The sequence below is a fragment of the Lepidothrix coronata genome, unplaced genomic scaffold (assembly GCF_001604755.1).
Source record: "Lepidothrix coronata isolate B3197 unplaced genomic scaffold, Lepidothrix_coronata-1.0 Scaffold114, whole genome shotgun sequence".
Classification (NCBI taxonomy): Eukaryota; Metazoa; Chordata; class Aves; order Passeriformes; family Pipridae; genus Lepidothrix; species Lepidothrix coronata.
This window is the reverse complement of record NW_016690294.1, coordinates 810,823-831,909: the sequence shown is the minus strand read 5'-3', so window position 1 is coordinate 831,909 and position 21,087 is coordinate 810,823. Positions and strand designations below refer to the sequence as shown.

Sequence of the window (21,087 nt, the reverse complement as noted above, 5' to 3'; positions counted from 1 at the left end):
TTCCAAGTGGAAAAAAATTACTAAACCCAGAAGTTTCCAGTCTAATCCAGAATATTTGCAGTATGCCAGGATGTGCAATACAACATCAACAACGAATTTGATTCTTTACTGTCTTATTCACATTTGTTCTGAGCAATGCTTGCATAAACATAAGAATTAAGATGCTGCTTATTGGTCAAGTGATTCACTAATGGATCATGCCACCCTATGCTAAATATTAGAAGTGGCTATTGAAACCTTTCATTACATCAGTTTATTGATTTGCATTTATTTCTGCTTAGAGATACGCTTTCATCTTAATCACATACTGTTACCCTATCTGATTGCTTCAGACAGTGACTAACTTGGCTACAGCAGAAAGAACTGCAGGACAATAATTTATTTCCCTTCTTTCTTCTTCATTTGTAAACCTTGTGTATATCAGGTGCTTTATTGATATCTTTTTTTTTCTATTATGTCACTAAGGGGCATACTTGGAAGATGTTAGGAACCTCCTTTGGGTAGTTTGGTTCTTTCTTATGTGCAGTTTTATGCATTACTTTGTACCCCTTAGAAATGAGAAATAGAATAAGAGCAATGTGACTATACAGCAGGTCACTGAGGATGTTCTTCCTACAAACCAATCGACTTGAAAGCATTCTCATCAAGAATTTATAGGAAGCTTCGTGTAGTAGTTCTGTACCCATTTGTCTGACTAATGAATAGCAGATTAAATGTTTTTTTTATAACATAGTTTTTAAAGTTCCATGTGATATTTCGGAATCAAGAGTTGGCTCCTCTCTGATTATGTAAGGTATCCAGTTTTTGTGCTAGCATAGACCCAAATTTTTGGATGGCCAGAGGAGAAGCATATCACTATTACTGACTGAATCTTGCCTGTCCAGGCTGGGGTAATTTGTAGTGAGTGGGGCTTAATCAAGAGTGGAAGTACAGTTCTACACATAACAATAACAGCATAATCTTCTTTCATTTTAAACATGTGGGACAAAATGTTCTCTCTTATGACTCACCTCTTTAGTATTTGAACATGTAAGAACAAAAAACCTACAAAATTATACTAAATGCTGAGCCATATTAACTCCTTTTATCTTCTTCCATGCTCCAAAATGGAGGCACTGAAAAACCAAGTCAGAAGAAACCTTTCATCGAGTATTCTTTTCAATCATTCTACTCAAGTCAAATTAAAAAAAAGAAAAAATTTCCTTCAAATTGTCCTAACCTATTATATTTATGCCATAATGGGCAAAACAAGCCCATTATATGGATAAAACTCATTAAGGGTATGCCTGCTGTATGCTTTCAGGTTATGTGGTATTATTTATTTGGGTTTTTTACATGTTTAAGGCTTTAATATGTGAAGGTTTGAGAGATTAAACACTTCCAAAGACGGTTTTGAAACTAAAGGGTTGTATTGTTCTGTTGGTTGCAAACAGAATTTCCACAAGGTCTGGAAAGGAATAGTTTATTTAAAATCAATAACCCCTAGCTCACTGAGTTCATTACCAGTTCTAGTAGTCGTGCTGTATTACCTCACCACTTATTTTCTGGCCTGGCCAACAGGTAGAGATCTATCCCTTCAGACTTTATCAGTTTCACAAACATCAACCAAAAAAAATAATCTCATTTTCTCAATACTTCAATAAATAGTCACAGAATTAAAACACCAATCAATAAATGCACTAGTTAGGATCAGCTCTTTTAAAGAGACATTCTTCACTTCTTATTTCAGTCATGTGATTTTAAATGCCTCTGTTTGGGAGTTGTGGTCTGTGTATTACTTTTAATTGTGGCTCAAAATAAGGGTGAACTGCTGTTAAATGGAACAGCTTTTAATTTAAATGATATGGCAATTGATATATGTTATTGATAAAGGTAAATAATCAAATTTGTTACTAACCCAGGAGATTTCTAATTCAGAAGTTAATTAGGAGCAGAGGTAAATCACATTTGAAATACTCCTGTATGATATTATGTGTTTTTTCTCAAAACAATCACAGGACTCTGCTCCTGAAGCATTTACAACCTACATAAATGAACAGACAGAAGAGGTTGGAGCAATCTCTTCTCCCCAGAAATCATAAAAGCAACCCTTGTCGAGTGTCATCTTCCCATCTGCCATGTGGGCCCTGACAGGCTTTCCTTCCAGGAAATTAAGATGAAAGGTGATGCTTTCAGTTTCAGAGGCATCTTTTCCAAGAACAAGAGGACATTTGAAACTGATAACTCAGTGAAGAAATGAAAAACATGATCTGTTGTTTCTTGGGAGCAGACACTGATGGGCCAATCAAAGCTGTGACTAAGGGAAAATCTTCCTTTCTGTTTAATGACCTGCAATTATTGCTGCAGTTCACAAAATGTCCATGCTTTTCCAGAGTCCAGTTCTGTTACAAAATCACAGCCAGATTAATATTAGTTGTTCCTGATTATCAAAAGCATCAGGAAACAGAGCACAGCTGCTTTTAAAAGCACAAACAAAAGTATCTTTTTAACATAGAAACCTTCTATTCTATTGAAATATTCTATTCTACCTCATTCAAATATATAATGGTAAGTAGATGGGTTCATTTGCTTTTCTGGTGTTTTTTCCTCTGATTCTCCTCATATAATTCTTCATATTTCAAAGTAAAAACACTTCAGTGTTATTATCTAAGTATATAATAAAATAAAAATCCGAAGTCCATTAAAAAGCAGTAGGAAGATTTCAAGTAACATCAGGAGGCTTTGGGTTACAAAGTAAATGCCAGCTGATTAGCAGACAAAGCAGCCCTGGAATAGCCAACAATTACGTTTCAGATAAACATTTCTCTCCCTGAGCCATGCCACCACAGCCTGAGATTGATAGGGATGCAGAAATATGTCATTGCTGCAGATAAATAATAAAAAAAGTTAGACTTATCATCTAAAAGTGAGGAGAAGGAAATTTTCATGATACACCAAAGTAAACTAAATGAAAATAGAATAATGCAAGAGCTTAGGCAAGCAGATGTCTAATTTTAGAACAAGCTTGATGTTTTCACAGTATTATTTTTTTTCCCAGAATCACTATTACCTTAAAGCAAAGCATGAACTTTAGACTCAACAACAAACCACAGCCAGGAGCAGGAACTCAGCCTCAAGGTTTTCAGCTAAGTGAAAGTGTTTGAATTTCCTGGCAGAGGATAATTTTTTGATGAAGAAATAAATTCACCTTAATAAAAAGAAAGAGCACTCATTTATGATGTGGAGAGGTCTCTCTGTGGAGAGATTTAATTAAGGATGATCTAATTTTTTTTCTATAAGTAATTTTCACAGTGGTGGCTTACCTCAAGTAATATCTGTGCTAAAGAAAGCTGGTAAACAAGTTTATATCTTTAATTAGAATATATCAGTGTGATAGGCAGCCTTGTAACTATTCAGCTCTTACTAAATTAATACAATCTGTATAGATATTGCCTTAAGCCAAGCAGAAAAATTACCTATGAAATCTCAGTAAGCCAGTTGCTCTTGATAAACAGTAGGATTTGATAAACGGTGGGCTAATGAAGGATTTAATAATCAGAAGGGCCCATCTGCCTCTAAAGGTACAGGGGCAGAAAAAAAAACATCTGTGAGTCACAGTTTTGCAACCACATTCTCCAGGTACTGGTGCTCGATGAAAAAGTTTGGCTTCACATAATCAAAAGAAAAAGTGTCATAAAGGTTCTCAGAGGCCACCCACATGCATTTGTATACAGATATTAGAGCACAAGCACAGAAGGAGGGAGTCTGACTTCTGAATTTTAAAGAATTAATAACTCTTCAGCAGCCTGTGAGTCCATAAGTAACACTACAGGTTGTAAAAACACGAGAAGGAATGTTTTTTTTCTTTAATCTTTAATTAGTGGCAAACAATTAATAGCATTTTAAAATTCTGACTGCCTGGGGTCATAGCTAGTTAATAGTAAACCCAGAAATTATGTGTCAGGCTTCTACTTTCTAGCTTGGGGGAACTCTGAACCGCTTCTGTCCTTGCTCAGGTTCTCCTGGTCACCAGTTAGACAAAGTGGAAGGACAAGTTACTGAGCCTGGGGAAAACTGTGAATGCTAAAAAAAAATTTTGGTTTTGTTTTGTAATACATTTCAGGCTCGAACATCAGAAGAAAAGAAAAAAATTAAAAATTGCTTAAACCAAGCAATACACCAAAAACCCTCTCCTGGTTAGAAAACTCGTTTAAAAAGCAGGGGTAGAAAATATATTGTAAATAAACTGAAAGGGGCAATTCCTCCTGAAATATTACACCTAATTTAGCTCATGCTACTTGCAATTATGCTGAAATATAGTTACTTCAAGCTCAAATTCATGCTAATACATATTTGTCCCATGTGTATAATGTTGACAGGAGCATATCTGCATCAGAAATTGAATTTCTGCCTTCTTTTTCCAATGGGCCTGAATTTGTCTGAGTAATTCACTCAGGAAGGAATTAAAATTCTAACACAGCCTTAATTTTTCGACAACAAGCCACTGTTACAGCTGACATTTATATTTCATGCTCCTTGTTTTCTCATGCTTCACACAAAACCTTATCCGTAGACTGCAAGGATCCTAAACACTTGGATCATATTCAGGATGTTGTGACTCTCAGCAGAGAGCCTGATTAAATTTGGAAAAGAGTGATTCCAACAGGTCTGAGCAGCAGTAGTCTACATCTCATCCCATTCCCTCAAATTTTGATTGAATTCCATAGAGTGCATGATCTTTTGTGATCACAAAATTAACCCTCCTGGAGGTTCATGGCTCAGCAGGCTGCAGGTCCTGCTGGCTCAACCACTTCATCATAACACATGAAAACTGGAGTCAGGACCTTTCATCAGTGAACACAAACAGTGCCTATGTGCTGCTCCTGAACCTTCTACCACAGGAACTGCAGGTCCTTTGCATCAGGAGTGTGTCTGGTTCTGTCCTTCCTGCAGGGAAAGAAGTTGTGTCCAGTGGCCACAGACTCATGAGTGCAAACAGTTCCCGTGGATCAAATGACTCAGCCATTTTTTCTGTGTTTAAATGTCCAGATTGCCTCCTCCTGATCACTTCAGACATACTCACTGAGACAGCCTGGGAATAAATACTGTAATTCCCATTTAACAAATTCCTGTACTTGATTATCTCTCTGTTACAGTTCAGTACTAGACACACTATCTGTCTTTACCCAATTTATTTTTTTCTTGAAAATTTTCTCCCCTGGATAATAGCAACAATCAAATGTTGAGGCATGAAAGGATTCCTGATTCCACCTCAGTGCTTATTTCAATGGATATTAAATGCTTCTCATCATCACCTGCCTACTGAAGTAATCAGCGTTACCACTGGATCTAGAATGGCTGGTTGAATCTTATGGAAATTAAATGATTGCTTTAAAATAATGTGTGTTTCTTACTGATTGCCCATTCAAAGCTAAAAATGTTCTTTTTTTTTATTGAAACCTATATAGCTTCTTGGATAATCAGAGAAATGGTACATGTAAAAGCTACTGTGGCCTTCCTTGGAATATAGTTTATTCTTCCATTACCTTTTCTGTCTCCATAAGTGGTCTCTAATTCTGCTAAGAGCTGATGAGAAGTTTGCCTTCTGTGCAATTATTTCTGATCAGGAAACTGAAAAAAATTAATAAAGGAGAAGTGAATAAAGTCTTTAATAACAGCCTCAGTGGAGCCTCTTTTCCCATGAAGATTCTTTAGAGTCCAAAAGAATACACAACTACTGAGACATCATCTTCAAACTGCCTGTCTTGTGGTGTGGATTACTTGTGAGTTTCTGGGGCAATCAATGATAGATTCCTGATGTATTAATGGAGTTATTCCAGGAGGAAATAATCCAAACCGACCATTCACTGTGCACCAGAAAATTCTGAAAGATTAGGCATGAGCTACACCTCACTTTTACTATACCTGAGCAATTCTCCATCAGCATCACAGCACCAAGGAAAAGACACAAAATCTCCAAACCACTCTTACCAGGAAATTTGAAAGCAGTCTCGTTTTCAGAAGTGGCCAAGTAAACCAAGGACCTGGCTGTCATCACAGTTGATGGTGATAAAGCTGTGAATTCACTGAAACACTTGGAAAATAGCTGGTAATTTAGCACCCTCATTCTAGGGAGATCAATCCTGTCTGTTTAGCAAAACAGGGTTTGCAGTGTGTGCCCACGTCCTCCCTATTCCCAATCCCGAGAACTCAAATTGCAGGACGTTGTGTGGGAACTCACTGAGCTGAAGAGCACGAGGGAGATCACTGGTGGGAAGGCACTTGGTTGGCCAACCAAAATTGCAACTTTCCACCCTTCCAGCCCAACCTGTTTGGAGCCAGTGTTGCTTTGCAGGTTTTCCTGCCGCACAGCAGAGCCCTTGTGTGAGCTGGGATTTCCTGCCACAACTGAAAACAGGCTGTGAATTACAGCATCAACATCTTGGTTGATAATTAATCTTTGCAATGAGCACCTGTTTTGACCTTGTCAACGATATAGGGAAAGATCTGATAAAAGAAAAAGGATTGAAACTGGACTTAGTCTTGGGTTTATTTTTTTCCACACCATTTCCAATCAGATATTAGAACTGTCCTCTTTAAACACAGCAGAAGGCTCGTCTTCACAGATGCAGCAGCACTGTAAATTATTGGCAAGGTTCATATAAAACAAAATGATGGATAAAATTGAGAAATAGTATTCTGATATTGGAGCCTATGTTAGCCTTGGAGATTAATGATGCATGTCCAGAATTCTTATGCTTTGTTGAAGGGCTGAGAGAGAGAAATTGTGCGAGTACCAAAACTGTTGATAAGGAAACAGGGAAAACAGCTGGTCTAGAATAATCACAGCTTACCTGCCAGAAGACAAAACAGTGTATTCTTTGGCCCAATATGTCATTCTGCCTTTCCTAAAGGATTTTTGAGATCAGCTTTCTGATACTGTTGCCATGTGATATGTTCTGTTGAAATACAAAAAAAAAAAAATAAATTATATGGAGTCAAAAGCCTGGCCAAGAAAAGAAAATCATTGCCAAAGAAAAGAGAAGAGGAAGTGAAGAGAACAACAAGTGGATGCATTAATAGGACAGGAGGGAATAGTGTGGTGTTTAATTTAAGAGTAACAGATATCAGGAAGTATATAGGATTTTATTTTAGGGGTAGCATGGGGGGCAGTGAAGAAGACTACTGTGGGAGCCTTACTACAGCTTCACTCTTCCCTACTCAGGCTCTCCAGCCCTAAAGGTGCTTGTAAGCACCATATCTCCCCTTCCTTACACAGATTTATAGTGGCAAGATAGATTCCAATGATGAGTAGAAGGAAATGTGTGCGTGTCTGAAAGAAATTTTTATATCTGTATTTTCCTGATAGACCTTAAACAAACATTTGATGTTCTTTTGGGAAGCAAGAGAAATTCAGACATTTATTTTATAAAAGACACATGTTTTCATGACTATGAAATAGCGGGAAAGGCCAGGGTGAAGCGCTTTCAACTGTTTCTCTATTCCTAGATTTTGGCTGCTGAATAAAAATCTGAACAAGAAAATGTGTAAATTATTCAGATGAAGAGTTTTACCTTCCCTTGTGTTCAGCTCACGAGCAGTCCTGCATTTGGACACGTGTGTATGTGACTGCCACTGGACACCCAGAAGACACATTCACCTGTCTCATCACGTGAGCAGAGCTGAATCACCAGCAGTGCCAGCCTTGCAGGCACATTTAATCAAATCCATGGTTTTAGCTGCTGTCACTGGGAACTTTCTGATGCTCGTTTTGAGGCACAGAGTCAAGAGTCATGGAAGTCAAAGACAGAACAGCCATTGACTTCAGCAGGATTGTACTCAGCCAAGGGAATGAATGGCTGTTCACAAACACAGAGCAGGAATAGTGCTGGCAATGTGTAGGCCGAAATTTAGTGCAGCTCAGAAAATCTTCATCTAAAAGTGAGGAAAAAAGCAGAAATTGATCTGATGATAACTGCAGTACATGAGTACCTAGGGAAAAAAGGAAGATCAAAACACATCGTGTCTGTACAGTCACCAAAACCATATCCTGACTTATGGCCAGGAGCTGTTTGTCCTGGAGCCAAGCTGAGGAATGCACTGTCGACTCTGAAAATGAAGAGCATCACTACAGTGTTAAACAATACTTATAATCCAGTAAAAATCCATAATACTCAGCATAAGGAGTTTTATTTAATTTGGTTTTAAAGCATAGTTTGTTTCCATATATGACTTGAGCAACGTCCTTTGTGGACGGCAGCAGCTCGGCAACACTTGGCTCTTGCAGCAGTATGAGCTCTGTAAGTTTAAGAACATTGCACAAAAGTTTTTTTCTTTTTCCCTTTTTTTTTTTTTTTTTTCTCCTTAAGAAAGAGCTGGGAAATGAGGGAAGTGAGTAAAATTTTGAACATTGGCAGATTGTTTGCTTTTATGTAAACAGCCTCGGGGGATTTGTTGAGACGCAGGATTCAAACAGGCGGATTCTATTTCATAATAAATGAGCTTTTAAATTATCCTGACATATTCAATCACACAAACAAGGTCTTCCCAATTGAGAAAAACTTCTCGGAGTTTTTTCAAATTTTTTTTTTTTTTTTTACATCAGCAAATAAGCTTATTCTTCTCCTCAGATAACTCTTACTTGCTTTTTTCCTAAATCTTGATCTCAGTTTCATTTACATCACCAGCCAATCCTATCGCTGGGATTTAGAGATTTATAAACATTTCATGGTAATCTTGATAATGTATTTGTGATGTCCTGAATCAAGTCCTAATGAAGGTTTGTTTTAAAGAAATATAAACAAGAGAGACTTTTGCAATTTCTATTCTAATGCAATTTGGCAGCAGAGTCTCCTACAGAGAGGAAATGAGCTGTCCCATGGTTAGTGTACTGGTCTGGAACTCAGAAATTCCTGATTTAGTTCTCTCTTCTGCTGTAGACTTCCTGCATGACCTTAAATAAATCTCTCTCTGCTTCTGATCCTCACGTGTAAAATGCAGTAATACCTGTTTCCTGGTTAACAGATGAAGGAAAGTGAAACACAGCTGAAAAGAGCTCCATGTCTGTCTGCCCAGTTCTTATTCAGATTGTACATTTGCTCATGCTGTCACCTCATCTCTATCTGCAGCTTTCATGTGTGACCAAACCTTTAACAGTTTAGCAAATGCCTTTCTTGTCCTTTTTATCACCTTAGTAATCTCTTCTTGTCTTACCTCTGTTCTCTATGAATCCTGAACTGCCTCATTCCCCACCTGTTTCATGAGTTTGCCTCCATCCCTGAACCAAGAGCCATCATTGACACCTGCTGTCATGTACAAAGCCAGGTAATTTTATAGTCTAATCAAGGCAAAGGAGTCACCCTGTTCTTCTTCATAAGCTTCTGGAAACTATAACGTATATAAGACAAAATTAAATGCTTTAAACCACCCTCCTAAATTCTACCTAACATTTCACCCAGGGTGCTCTTTCAGAGGCAGCCCTGGACAGAGTACTTAGACATCTTCAGTTCACAATGTGCCATGATAAAATGTAAACCACAGATCTTTTGCCTTTAGAGCTATTTCTTTTAAACACTATTAACCATATATATGTTATTAACAAATACAGAACATTTTATAACATTAAAAAAATTTCATATAAAGTGTCAACATTAAGAGAAGATGGAAGAAATATCTAGAGTAACTTATATTTTCACAAGTACTCTTTGAGAGAAATCAAAGGGACTTTGATAGTTTAAACTATTGAAAAACAGACTATCGATTTAAAAAAAAAAAAAAGAAAAATACTGTCATTGTAACCACATGTAAGGCTGTTCTTTATAAACTCAGCTACATTCAGTTTGAGATTACTGGGGAAATAAAACACAGATTCTCCAACACGTATTTTGTAAAAAACAAGAGAAAACACGAAACCAAAAACTAATGGAAACCCAGACTTGAGAGACACATATTTTGTTCTGTTCTAGACTTTGATCCATGTCCATGTATGACTAGTTTTTTGGGGTGTTTGTTACATTCCTAATCCCAGCTTCAAAGCATCTGGTAGATCTGTTAGCCAAGTGTGTATCAAAGTCTGTACATATGGTTACTGCCAGTGGAGTTCAGAATTAGAGCAGAAAGTGATGACTCAGACCAATGGTTAATATTTCAGTCATAGAATACTGGATTGGAAATGATTTTATGTATCATCTGATCCAACCTTTCTTGGCAAAAACACTGTGTAGACAAGATGGCCCAGCACCCTGTCCAGCTTAATCTTGAACTATCCAAATTTAATTAAAAGTTCTAGGTAATCATTTATATTGGTTGTCCTTTAAGCTATTGCCTAGTTTAGACAACAGATACTCGGACAAACTATGAAGACAGAAATTTATACTGTTTCCTGGTTTGTGCACTAACAATAAAATCCACTCACAAGATGGAATAGTTATGATAGAATTGTCAAATTTTTCTCTTGACTTTTATGAAAAATAATATTGGAGCACTTAAAGAAAAGACACTATAAGCGTACTGAAAAAAAAAACATAATTATTCCCACTGTATCATGTTTGGCCTCCTAGTCATGATTTCACTTTTGTTTAACAGTGAAAACAGGAAATAAAGCAGAGATTGATGGACTTCACTGAGCTATTGTACCATGACTGTAGGAAAAAATAAATAAGCTAATCCCGTAATTTACTTTGGGGGTGGAAAGTTTGGGAAATAGGACTGAGGAATTCTAAGCATGTAAAGGGTGGTGAGTTGGTATTACTATATTGCCTTACCAGTGTTACTGATCCTAATCTGATCACCTAGAGAGAAGGGAACTCAGTCCAATCCTTGCTGTAAAAATAACAATAAAGCTTTTAGGTAGCACTAAGACTAGTGAAGGTTATTGGTAACTGAACACCAGAGGGCAATAATCCAATTATGCTGCTCTCATATCCCAAATCTTCTTGGCTTTACCATTGGAAGACCAAGGGGGGGGAGGAAACACCACAACTTCACAAATAACTGATCCAGTTTTTTCCTAATCATTTCTTTTCACTGACTCTCCTTACATAGTGATATCTCATCTACCAAGAATTGAAGAAGATAATATATACAGTGCATGTAGAGTGAGGTATGTGACATTTGGTGAGCCAGGCCTTCTTTCTTTTTTTTCTGTAATAAATAGCTCACAGTATAAAGCTTAAATGGGCATTTAGTTTGCAGGCAGTTTTGGAGGAGAAAAAGAAGTTGTAGATTCCTCTCTCAATGCCTCCAGTATAATATTGCAGCACTTTGTAGCAAAAGAATGGGAATGGGAAAGATGGACAGTGGATAATGCTGCCTCAGGACTTCATATCTTACAGACTAAGAAGTGCATACACAACCAAAGTTTCTCCTTTTTTTTTGTTTATGAAAGCTTTCTCAGAAAGTGTAGCTACTGCCTCACTCTCTGTTTTCCACAAAATTTGGTCTTGTGTTCTTTCAGTGACATTCCAAGGCCTCCTTGCTATTAAGAAAACCTCAATGTGACTTGACACTTTGAACTTGGAGACAGATATAAGTGGGTCTGACGGGAAGTCTTCCAAAGTGTAATTGAGACTGTTAAGTTTTTCAATGCAGCCTTTTCAAAAGATGTACAGCATCCAGTAAAAAGAAAAAAAAAAAGTGAAATCTATAAAATAATAACATTAATAACACTGAGCATTTACCAAAAATTACCCCCGGACTGACCCCAATGACATTTAGCCTACCCAAAACATCACCTCCTAACTTCACATTCCTCATATGAGCTAGTCTTGGAAAGTATGTTTGACTTAATCAAAGCTGTATTTACTGGACAACTGCTTTAAAATTCTTCCTGTGACTACAGTACAAGGTAACAGTAGTTGTATGTATTGAATTCAGTGGTCAATATATCAAATGAGTGCTTGAGACAGAAGAGTGTTTGAAGAGGAGGGGAAAGAAGAGAGGGTGAGTACATTCACAATCAGCACCTAAGCAAGCTATTCCATCTCTCCAATGCCACAGCAGATAAAGCAAATTACAGTTATTTAATTTCTGCTTGGACAATAAAGAATGGATTTTTTCAACTCCTGTTTTCCATGTCAGACTCAACCACTTCTGAAGTGAATGCACCATCAGGGGCAGAAGAAACCACAACCTCTGCTTGGCTCTGCAGGAGAGGCGACGTGGGTTCATCTCATGTCTGACCCTTTTCTGCAACAAGATACAGCCAAAACTCTCATTCATCTCTCTAAACCATATTTGTGTTGGACAGTTTCTAACAGCATTATTTCCATGCCTGTTCTCCACTACAGTATTGTAAGACGAGCATGAAAAATTATTTGTCTGTCTTCCGTTCTTTTTCTCCTTTCTCCACCTTGTGTTTTACCTTCACTAGGGATGTACCTGATCTGGAAAGTGCAGCTGAAGATGATGAAGCTCACGCTGGCTGGAAGTTGTAACTCTGGTGCTGACTTAGAATTCGAAGCCCTGGTCCAAAAAAGCACTGATGTGTAACAAATTTAAAACCTGTCGTAATGTCCTGATCTAAACCTGCTGCTCACATTACTTAGTGACAAGTGAACACTATCCTGAAAGAGAATGTATGCATCAGCTAATAAAAGACTAGGTTCAATATCCAGAGCTGACCTTCTAGTTCTATACACAATCAAAGGAAACTGTGAATCCCAAAATAATATCAACTTTAAAGAGATTCCGATATGAATTCAGTTTGAATTCAAGTGTGTCAGAAAGAAAGAGAGAAATACATCTAAAAGAGCAAAATACCCTCTCTTCTCTATCCTGGTTGCTCCTCTGAGCCTGCTTTGATTTTCATCACATTTCGCATTGATTTTCAGGTTCAAATAAAGGCACGATCCTACTGAGTTCCTCTGCAGCTGATGTTAAAACAGAAACCATATAAATAATTGATTTTTTTTTTTTTTTGGTTCAGTAGCCAACAGAAAAAAAAAAAATCCCACAAGTTAGTGGTTATTGTTTTGGGTCTGTCCCAAACTGAAATGTTTCCACATACTCAGCCAATTAAGGCAGATCATTTGAGATTAAACAAAACATTTCATTCAAGCAGAAATAAATCAGACATGCTTAATAATGCCAGCAGGCCAGAGTCAGAAAACAGTCAGGGACAAGAAAAACCCTGCATGTGCCTGCCCCTGTGTACCAAAGGTGGTGACCCTGTGGCTCTCTGGTTGCAGAGGACCTGCAGACATTCCAAGGACCGTTCCCAGGCCAGGCAGCAGGGCTGGTTTTTGCGGGAACGTGCTGGCGGCGTCCTCTGAACCCTCCTCTGGAAGGAGGGAGCCAGGAAGGGCCAACACTGCTTGCTTGGATCAGTGACATAGAATCATAGAATCACAGAATCAGCTGGGTTGGAAGGGACCTCAGACATCATCAAGTCCAACTCTTGATCCAACCCCGCTGTGGTTCCCAGCCCATGGCACTGATGCCACATCCAGTCTCACCTTAAAAACCTCCAGGGATGGTGAATCCACCACTTCCCTGGGCAGCCCATTCCAGTGTCTGATTACCCTCTCTGGAAAGAAATTCTTTCTAATATCCAACCTAAACCTCCCCTGGCACAGCTGAAGATTGAGCCCTCTTGTCTTGCTGATGGTTGCCTGGGAAAAGAGACCAACCCCCCCGGCTCCCCCCTCCTGTCAGGGAGTTGTAGAGAGTGAGGAGGTCTCCCCTGAGCCTCCTCTTCTCCAGGCTGAACACCCCCAGCTCCCTCAGCCTCTCCTCACAGCACTTGTGCTCCAGTCCCTTCCCCAGCCTCGTTGCTCTTCTCTGGACCTGCTCCAGCCCCTCCATGTCCTTCCTGAGCTGAGGGCCCAGAACTGGACACAGCACTCCAGGGGTGGCCTCAGCAGTGCTGAGTCCAGGGGAAGAATCACTTCCTTGGACCTGTTGGCCACACTGTTCCTGAGCCAGGCCAGGATCCATTGGCCTTCTTGGCCACCTGGGCACACTCTGGCTCATGTTCAGCTTGGCCTGTCAAAGTGACAAGTGACATGTTCAGCCTCGGGAACAGCTGTCAGCTCCTGAACTTCTTTCAGAGTTTCCTCTCCTCAGCTTTTGAGTTACACTGTTTTGCCCCTTTATCATATGAAATAAGGAACATCACCTTTTCCTGTTGAAAAATCATCCAAAATATGGGTCACTCGAGCATTAACACTGCCCTGCTCACTCCAAGAAGAAATTTCCCTCTGTGTCGTCATCCAACGTGTAGACCAGAGCAGTAGAACAGGACATCAGGAGAACAAACCCTGTCCAGCATATGTCCTAGGACATGTCTTTCTTCATCTCGTATTGCCTGAAATAGCACATTTTGAGAAGTAAATTGTTCACCAGAAAAACAAAGTTATTCAAAGGTATTAAATTAAAATTCACATACATCTTTAATTCTGTTCGGGTTTAATGCAGACCAATGTGATAGTCCAGATTTCATCAGAAGTTATTTAAATTTCTAAACAAATGTTGTGCTTTTTGCTTGTTTTGAAAAAAATCTGGACGTTCATGTTGAAACTCCTCCTGAAAAAATAAAGTTAAATAATCTTTAAGCTTTAGGATAACTATGAGACTGATCCTCTTGCTATACAGCTTTTTCTTGAGAGGAAAAGCCTTGAATTCCAACGTATAAATTAATTACCACATAGACAAAAAGTAAACACAGTTATTAAGGCCAGTAATGGAACCATCATCCACACAAAGGATACATGTATGAGCCACCAAAAAAAGAAAAAGGTTAGTACATCTATTTTTTCAACATAATAGAGAACACCATTCTTTACTGATCACTCCTTTTAAAAGTACTTTTGACGGCCAAGTTTTGTCCAACTGTTGAATTTAATAAAAGCCGGGGGAAATTGCGTTTTCAAAGTTCACTTAACGCTTGAAGTGAAATGCAGATGTTTAACGCACCGCAAACATCGATATTCTGTTTATTTAACAGAGAGCTTGAGGAATCCATGTGCCTCTTCTTGAGTCACATTTTGCACGCTGCTTTCCCAGACTGCTCCCACTCGTGTCAAACCTTCCTGGCTTGTAAATTTGGCTCAGTGCTCACTGCACCACGGTAGTTGAGAGGAGGATTGTGAAGCTGCAGGCCTGTGAACAAAACAAGGTGTGCCTTCACAGCCCTGGATAGCAGCTCCCTGAAAAAGAAACCAGCAGGGACATGAAGGAAAGAACTCAGATTTCTGCAAGAGGTTAAACAGAATTAACTCGTGTTTCCCCTTCTGAAGTAAAATTCAGTAGCAATTCAGAGTTGTATAATTAGAGTTATCTAATTATACAAAGGCACAAAGAAAAGGTGGAAGTTTTAAAAATTGGGCTAATTTTCCATTACATTTCAGCTATTTTGAACCTTTTCTCCTATAGCTTTTTGCTTCAAACCTTATGTAGCAAAAAGCAAGTCCTACTCGCCCTGCCTCCTTTGGACAAACTGCTTCTGTTCAGGAGACAAAAGTATATGAGTCATATATCATACAATGGCAAACTTCAGCCTGGAACCTTGAGCTACCAAAAATAAATACTAAGTCAGAGGAAAATGTTAGTGGGATTTTAACAATTTGAAATAAATAATGGCCCCAATCAGGACAGCCTTCAACTACCCCAAAGTGTTTCTGCAGGGGTTTATCACACTGGTTGAATATCAGGGCTTTAGCCCTGGTGAAACATCTAAAAAACATTAATAGGGTGATAATGCACCTTCACAAGTGTGAAGATCAGGGACCAGGATTGTGTTCCTAAGCCATATTCACCCTACAAAGGAGGAACCTCACTCAGCTCCAGCAGCAAGTGAAGGCACCCTGGAACGCCACAAGCTTTTGTGTTTGCTGTGCACAGAATGGAAATGTTGCTTAAGAGTTGTTGAGCAATCTCCTGTAAGGAAATTTTGTGATTATGAGAAACCTTTTCCTAAGGGATTTTCTGTTTTGGAAGATGTTATGTGCTACGATTTGTGAGGTGTTTGAACTTGAAAATGCTCGGGGGTAGGGGCGAAGGCTTCTTCGTTGAAGCGCTTGGTTATTTATGGTTTTGTTGTTTGGGAATTTGTCTGCACTGTAAACCCAATAAACAGTTAATTCCCCATTGCCCCCCACACACCAAATTCTCTTTGTAGCTTCTGTTTTGTTATCAGCTCCCTGACTGCACTGATAATCCAGACCCAGCATAAGGTGCACATCAGTGCATTGCACAATTCCAGGCCCTCTTGGCACGGCACCAGACAGCAGCTGATTCACACACAAATGGAGTCACTGGGAACCTTTTCCCTGACCTCACAGGGCTTCGAGAAGGCCTGAGAAGACCATTTCATTAATCCTGTCATTTCCCTTGTGAACATCCCCAGGAAAGCTGGAGCACACAGATTTTAAGATCACACACTAGCAATGATGACAGGTTCACTGGTAAAGGGTGAGGAAACACAGCCAGTCTTTCTGGTTCCCCCTCCAGTTCCTCATATTTTGGGAGACTAATCCTTTTTTGGGGGGATCTGGTTAGATCTTTTTGTCACTACAGGGTGAAGTCCCATCTGGGAATTGTCCAGTATGAAAGTGTTTAAATGAAGATATTTCTCCATGGTCTGACAAGTGCCTCGTCTCAATGTGGTTTGTTCTCTGCTTTGTTTTCTTACATTTATACAAAAACTGCAAAGCATTTTTTACCTCTCCAGTTGTTTTGATCACTTCCTTTCCAATAGGAAATAGAATCCATAGCATCTTTCCCTTCTCGTAACACAGCAGAACTCATAAAACAATAAATAAACTGTCTCTTGTCTGCTTATTAGAAAAAAACATATTGGACTGCTGCCATCTTTTGGCTATGCTCTAAGATAATTGCTGTCAATTAGAAGTTGTTTTCTAAACCAAACACGGGAATAAAGTATTCTAAAGACATTTATGAGTTTGTGGTAGCAAAGGGAATTCTCTAGATAAATACAGATCCAGGAACATTTTATCTGTCGTCACTGAAGTTTCAGAAGCAACTTTAGTGTATTTTTACAAGAATCTCTGGGAAGGCCTGCTTGAGGCATCAGAATTTTAGGATACTTGAAAACATTACACTTTAATTTTTTTTTCATTACAGACTCATCACTAGATAACTTGTGATCCGTGTTTTTGCATTTCACTCTTCACTTTTTAAAATTATTTCACCACTTCCACAAACATATAGTTGTATTTTCTGAATTCTTTACCTATCTGTCCTTATGACGTTTGGGATTTATTATGCCCTCAGAAACCTGAATTATCAGAAGCCTTGAATGCTGATTTTCTGATCCACCCAAATTAAATGGCAACACGTGGGCACAGAGAGAGAGTAAACTCATGCTCCCCATTGGTTTGGCTTTTACGTCAGCTGATGAGCAATGACTAAAACTGCAGATTTCTACCACTGCTCCAGCTTTCTCAGACTGTGAATACATTCACAGCTGTTTCATTTAGGAGACCAGAACACAATGAATGCAAGGAATACAGCTGACAAACAATTTAGCAGCTGAATTTCAGGCGAGCTGAATAGCTCAGAAATTATCAGCCCAGCTGGAGCATTTCAGAAAGTGCTCAGGAAGATGTACACAAAAACTATTTTTCTTAATTTCATTGAAAAAATCAAGATGAGAGCCTCCTACTTCTTGGCAGTTGTTTGATAAACAGCAGAACAGATTAAAAAGAAAAAAACATATTGCAATGAAGCTGTGGTTTCTTGAGATTCTGTGATAATTCCTCTAGTCCATGCTGTCTGCAGCTGGAATGTCACAATATAGGGATAGAACATACATTTTCATGCTCAGGTTACAGAATATTTCCCACTTAGCCTTCAGCAATATATAGTCCACTATGCACCCAGCAGGTAGCTCTGATTAACCCACAAATATGAGTGTGTGGTACCTGGATCCTAGTAATTAGCTAAGATAGTAATGACCCCAGTTAAATGTAGGCACATGTGGCCACCTGATACACCTTTGGCACCCAAAATCAGCAGGACAGGTAAGTTAACACTATTCAGTGCATAAAACCAGTCATATCATTATGGAGCAGTTCAAAAGAACTGATCAATGCCAAAAGTATTCCAAAGCCACCTTTTTAGTGTGCCTGCAATATGATGGAGTTAGCTTTCTTGCTGTTATCAAATATTTATGTTAAGTTGCTGCCCAAAGGTACTGCTCTAATCAGTAGTAGAGATGCTTGTGTTTGGTAGTGCATAAATGCAGGTTACCTATATCCTGCCAGGCTTACAGTCCATTTATCAGGACATTTTTATTTAATTCATGAAGCTATAAAATGCAGTGTATTAACAAAACCCTTATGTTGCTGCTGGGGAACCTGTTGCACACAGGTTTGTCAGAAATGACAAACAGTGCTACAGTCAGTGGTACACAAGCACAAAGAAAATGGCTCTATCTGTGGAAAAGTCTCTGGATACCAAAAGGAGCAAAGGTACAGATAATAACCTGGAGGAATTAGGGTAGTAGGCAGAGGAATATTTTGCACAGACATAAAAAGTCTTCTCTATGAGCAATTCATTCTCTTCCATCTATCTGGAAGCTTTCCCAAAACCAACATTTAATTTCAAGACTCAGAAATTATGTTTCTTTCCAGGTAATTACTTTCTCTAGTAATAAATTTAACAGTAACAAAGTTAAACACAGCAAAAGATCTTTAAATATCGCAAAAAGTTAGCAGGAAACAGGCTTTCAGATATGGCTCTAGATACAAAGCACTGCTTTGTGTGGAGATACAGAACTCACTCAAAAATAGGTGTTGCACAAAAAATGCCAGCATGTCTTCAGGAATACACAGGCTGAAAGTATTTCTAATACATATTACAGTCCTATAATGTGTTAGTTGTACTTATTTCAGTGTATATCTACTCAGGTATTTAAAATACATAAAATCTACCTGACCCAATTGATGTCTTTACAAAATATATGTGCAGCCCACCTCAAAGAGATCATGGATACTGATGACACACAAACAGGAGAGAACTCCAGGTCCAGTTGTCTGAGCCCAGCAGCGACACCAGCTGTTCAGAAAATAACACCTTTGCCCTTTTGAACTGGCCAAAAGATGTTGTATAATGAGCAAGGACATGAAAATAAACATATTTGCAGTGGAGTTTCCAGTGTCACTCCTCAGGGTATAATTGTGGTTTATACAGTTGAAAAAAAGTTCTACCAGTGGAAGTGCAGAATTTTGACACAGCAGCTTGTGATGCTCCAGAGGAATAAACAGGCCACACTCACTGTCAAGCTGTGATATGTTACTGCAGCACATCACACTGAAAAGGCAGAAAGCAGACTTGCTATTCATTTCAAGCTGAAAGAAGAAGTTGAATTCATCTCAATATGGAATGAAGGCTTTAATGATGATTTTCCTCTTTCATTTCAAGGATCCAGGAAAGACTTCTATGAATTTTCATGTAAAACAGAAGAAGCATTTTGATATAAAAGTGGCACTTAATTTGTAACATTACCTAATTTAAAGTACTACTCAGCCAGCACTGCAGAGATTACACTGATTTTAATACACAAGTGTGTGTGAATTTTCCAGGTTGTGTTGTAGTGCACACCCACCAGGCTCAGTGGCCACAGCTGATGTGAGGGACTGTGCCTTCAGCATGGAAATAAGATTGATGCACGTTGAATACTAGAAACTAAACAGCCTGTAATACAATTTTCACTACTTCAGACTGTTCAAGTATTGCCTGTAACTTCTCGGTAGGTCTGTAATCAGGCACTGAGCCGACACAGCAGAATGGCTTTGTACAAAACAGGATGGCTTTGTACAAAACAGAATGGCTTTGTGGCACGTCTCTGAACACAGCAGACTTACCCACTTTGTTTCTAGTAATCACAGCTGATATTGGTGGCATTGCTGCTGAGGGAAAGCCACCCAAACACACACAGCTGCAGGAAATGCTGAACTACACTTGGGATGAAATGGGGAAAACAAAAAGAGCCATTTGCAGCTCTGAAATCTTTAATGTGGTCTACAGCCTGATTTGAAGTAGTGGCTTCATTTTCTCCCTTACCCACAGGCCCCAGGCTGAGATGAGGAAAAACACGGTTTAGGGCAAATTATTTCTGTTATTTATTGTGGTAACTACCTGTTACTCCCGCTGGGAGGGCCCGTCAACTCTCCAGACCTCAGTGGTACAAAAGGACTGACTGGGGCTCCCCAGCATATCTCCGAACTGTATAAACCAAACAAACCTGAAATGTATGTCTGGTCTCAGTTAATAGAAAAATGACAGAAAATAGAGCTTGGGAGGACCACAAGCAGCTCCATAATGACTCAGCACAAATAGCTGCAGCCTAAAGATATCACAGTCATGACCTAATTAGTTCTGAGCTTGCTAATTCTAAGAGACTTTAAACTGAATTATTGAGCTATAAAGAGCAGAATTGCAGCCTATCTCCACCAAGCAGCTCCCTTTTTTTCAAACCTCCATCTTTTAAAAGGCCTGCCAACCTCTGGAAACCAGTTATATCAGAATAAAAGGTAGGAATGATGCCCCCAGGAGTGCTAGTGAGCACAGCATGCACACCTTTCACAGAGTCAGGGTTGTTCCTCGCATCAGCTTGAGTAAACAAGAGGGTTTTTTAACATAATCATGTAAGCAAACTATACCAACAAATTCAAAATATCACAGAGAATGCCACGGTAATCTCAAGTATGCCATTATTATGGCACTACAAGAGTACAAGAAGAGGAAGAAAATGAAGTAGTACAACTGCAAAACAAACAACAAAGAAATGCAGGAGAAAATTACTGTCAGAGGATGAAGCATTTTGTATTAATAGGTCGTATTTTCTCCCACTTGCTTCTGACCAAAGCAAGGTCTTCTGTGCTCTTTTCCAGCGGTGCCTGCAGAACTGTGGTGCATTTGCCACAGTCAGGCTCCTTGGAGCTCTTCAGGGTGGGAACACAGCACAGCAAAAGGCAGGAGGGGATCACAGGGACTGACCCAGAACAGCAAAAGGCAGGAGGGGATCACAGGGACTGACCCAGAACAGCAAAAGGCAGGAGGGGATCACAGGGACTGACCCAGAACAGCAAAAGGCAGGAGGGGATCACAGGGACTGACCCAGCACCCTGCTCCACAGACATCCCA

General features: G+C 39.2%; 1 long non-coding RNA gene across 1 annotated transcript in view; it reads right to left on the bottom strand.

Annotated features, from left to right (window-relative positions):
- Positions 1-14,447: 14,447 nt before the first annotated feature.
- The window catches only part of LOC108502205, an 8,147-nt gene continuing 1,507 nt past the window's right edge, over positions 14,448-21,087 (bottom strand). Inside the window, exons 2-3 of the long non-coding RNA XR_001876373.1 lie at positions 14,893-15,125; positions 14,448-14,502 (exon numbers count right to left, since the gene is read on the bottom strand). This is a non-coding gene — a long non-coding RNA (uncharacterized LOC108502205). The remainder of the gene's footprint in view (positions 14,503-14,892; positions 15,126-21,087) is intronic.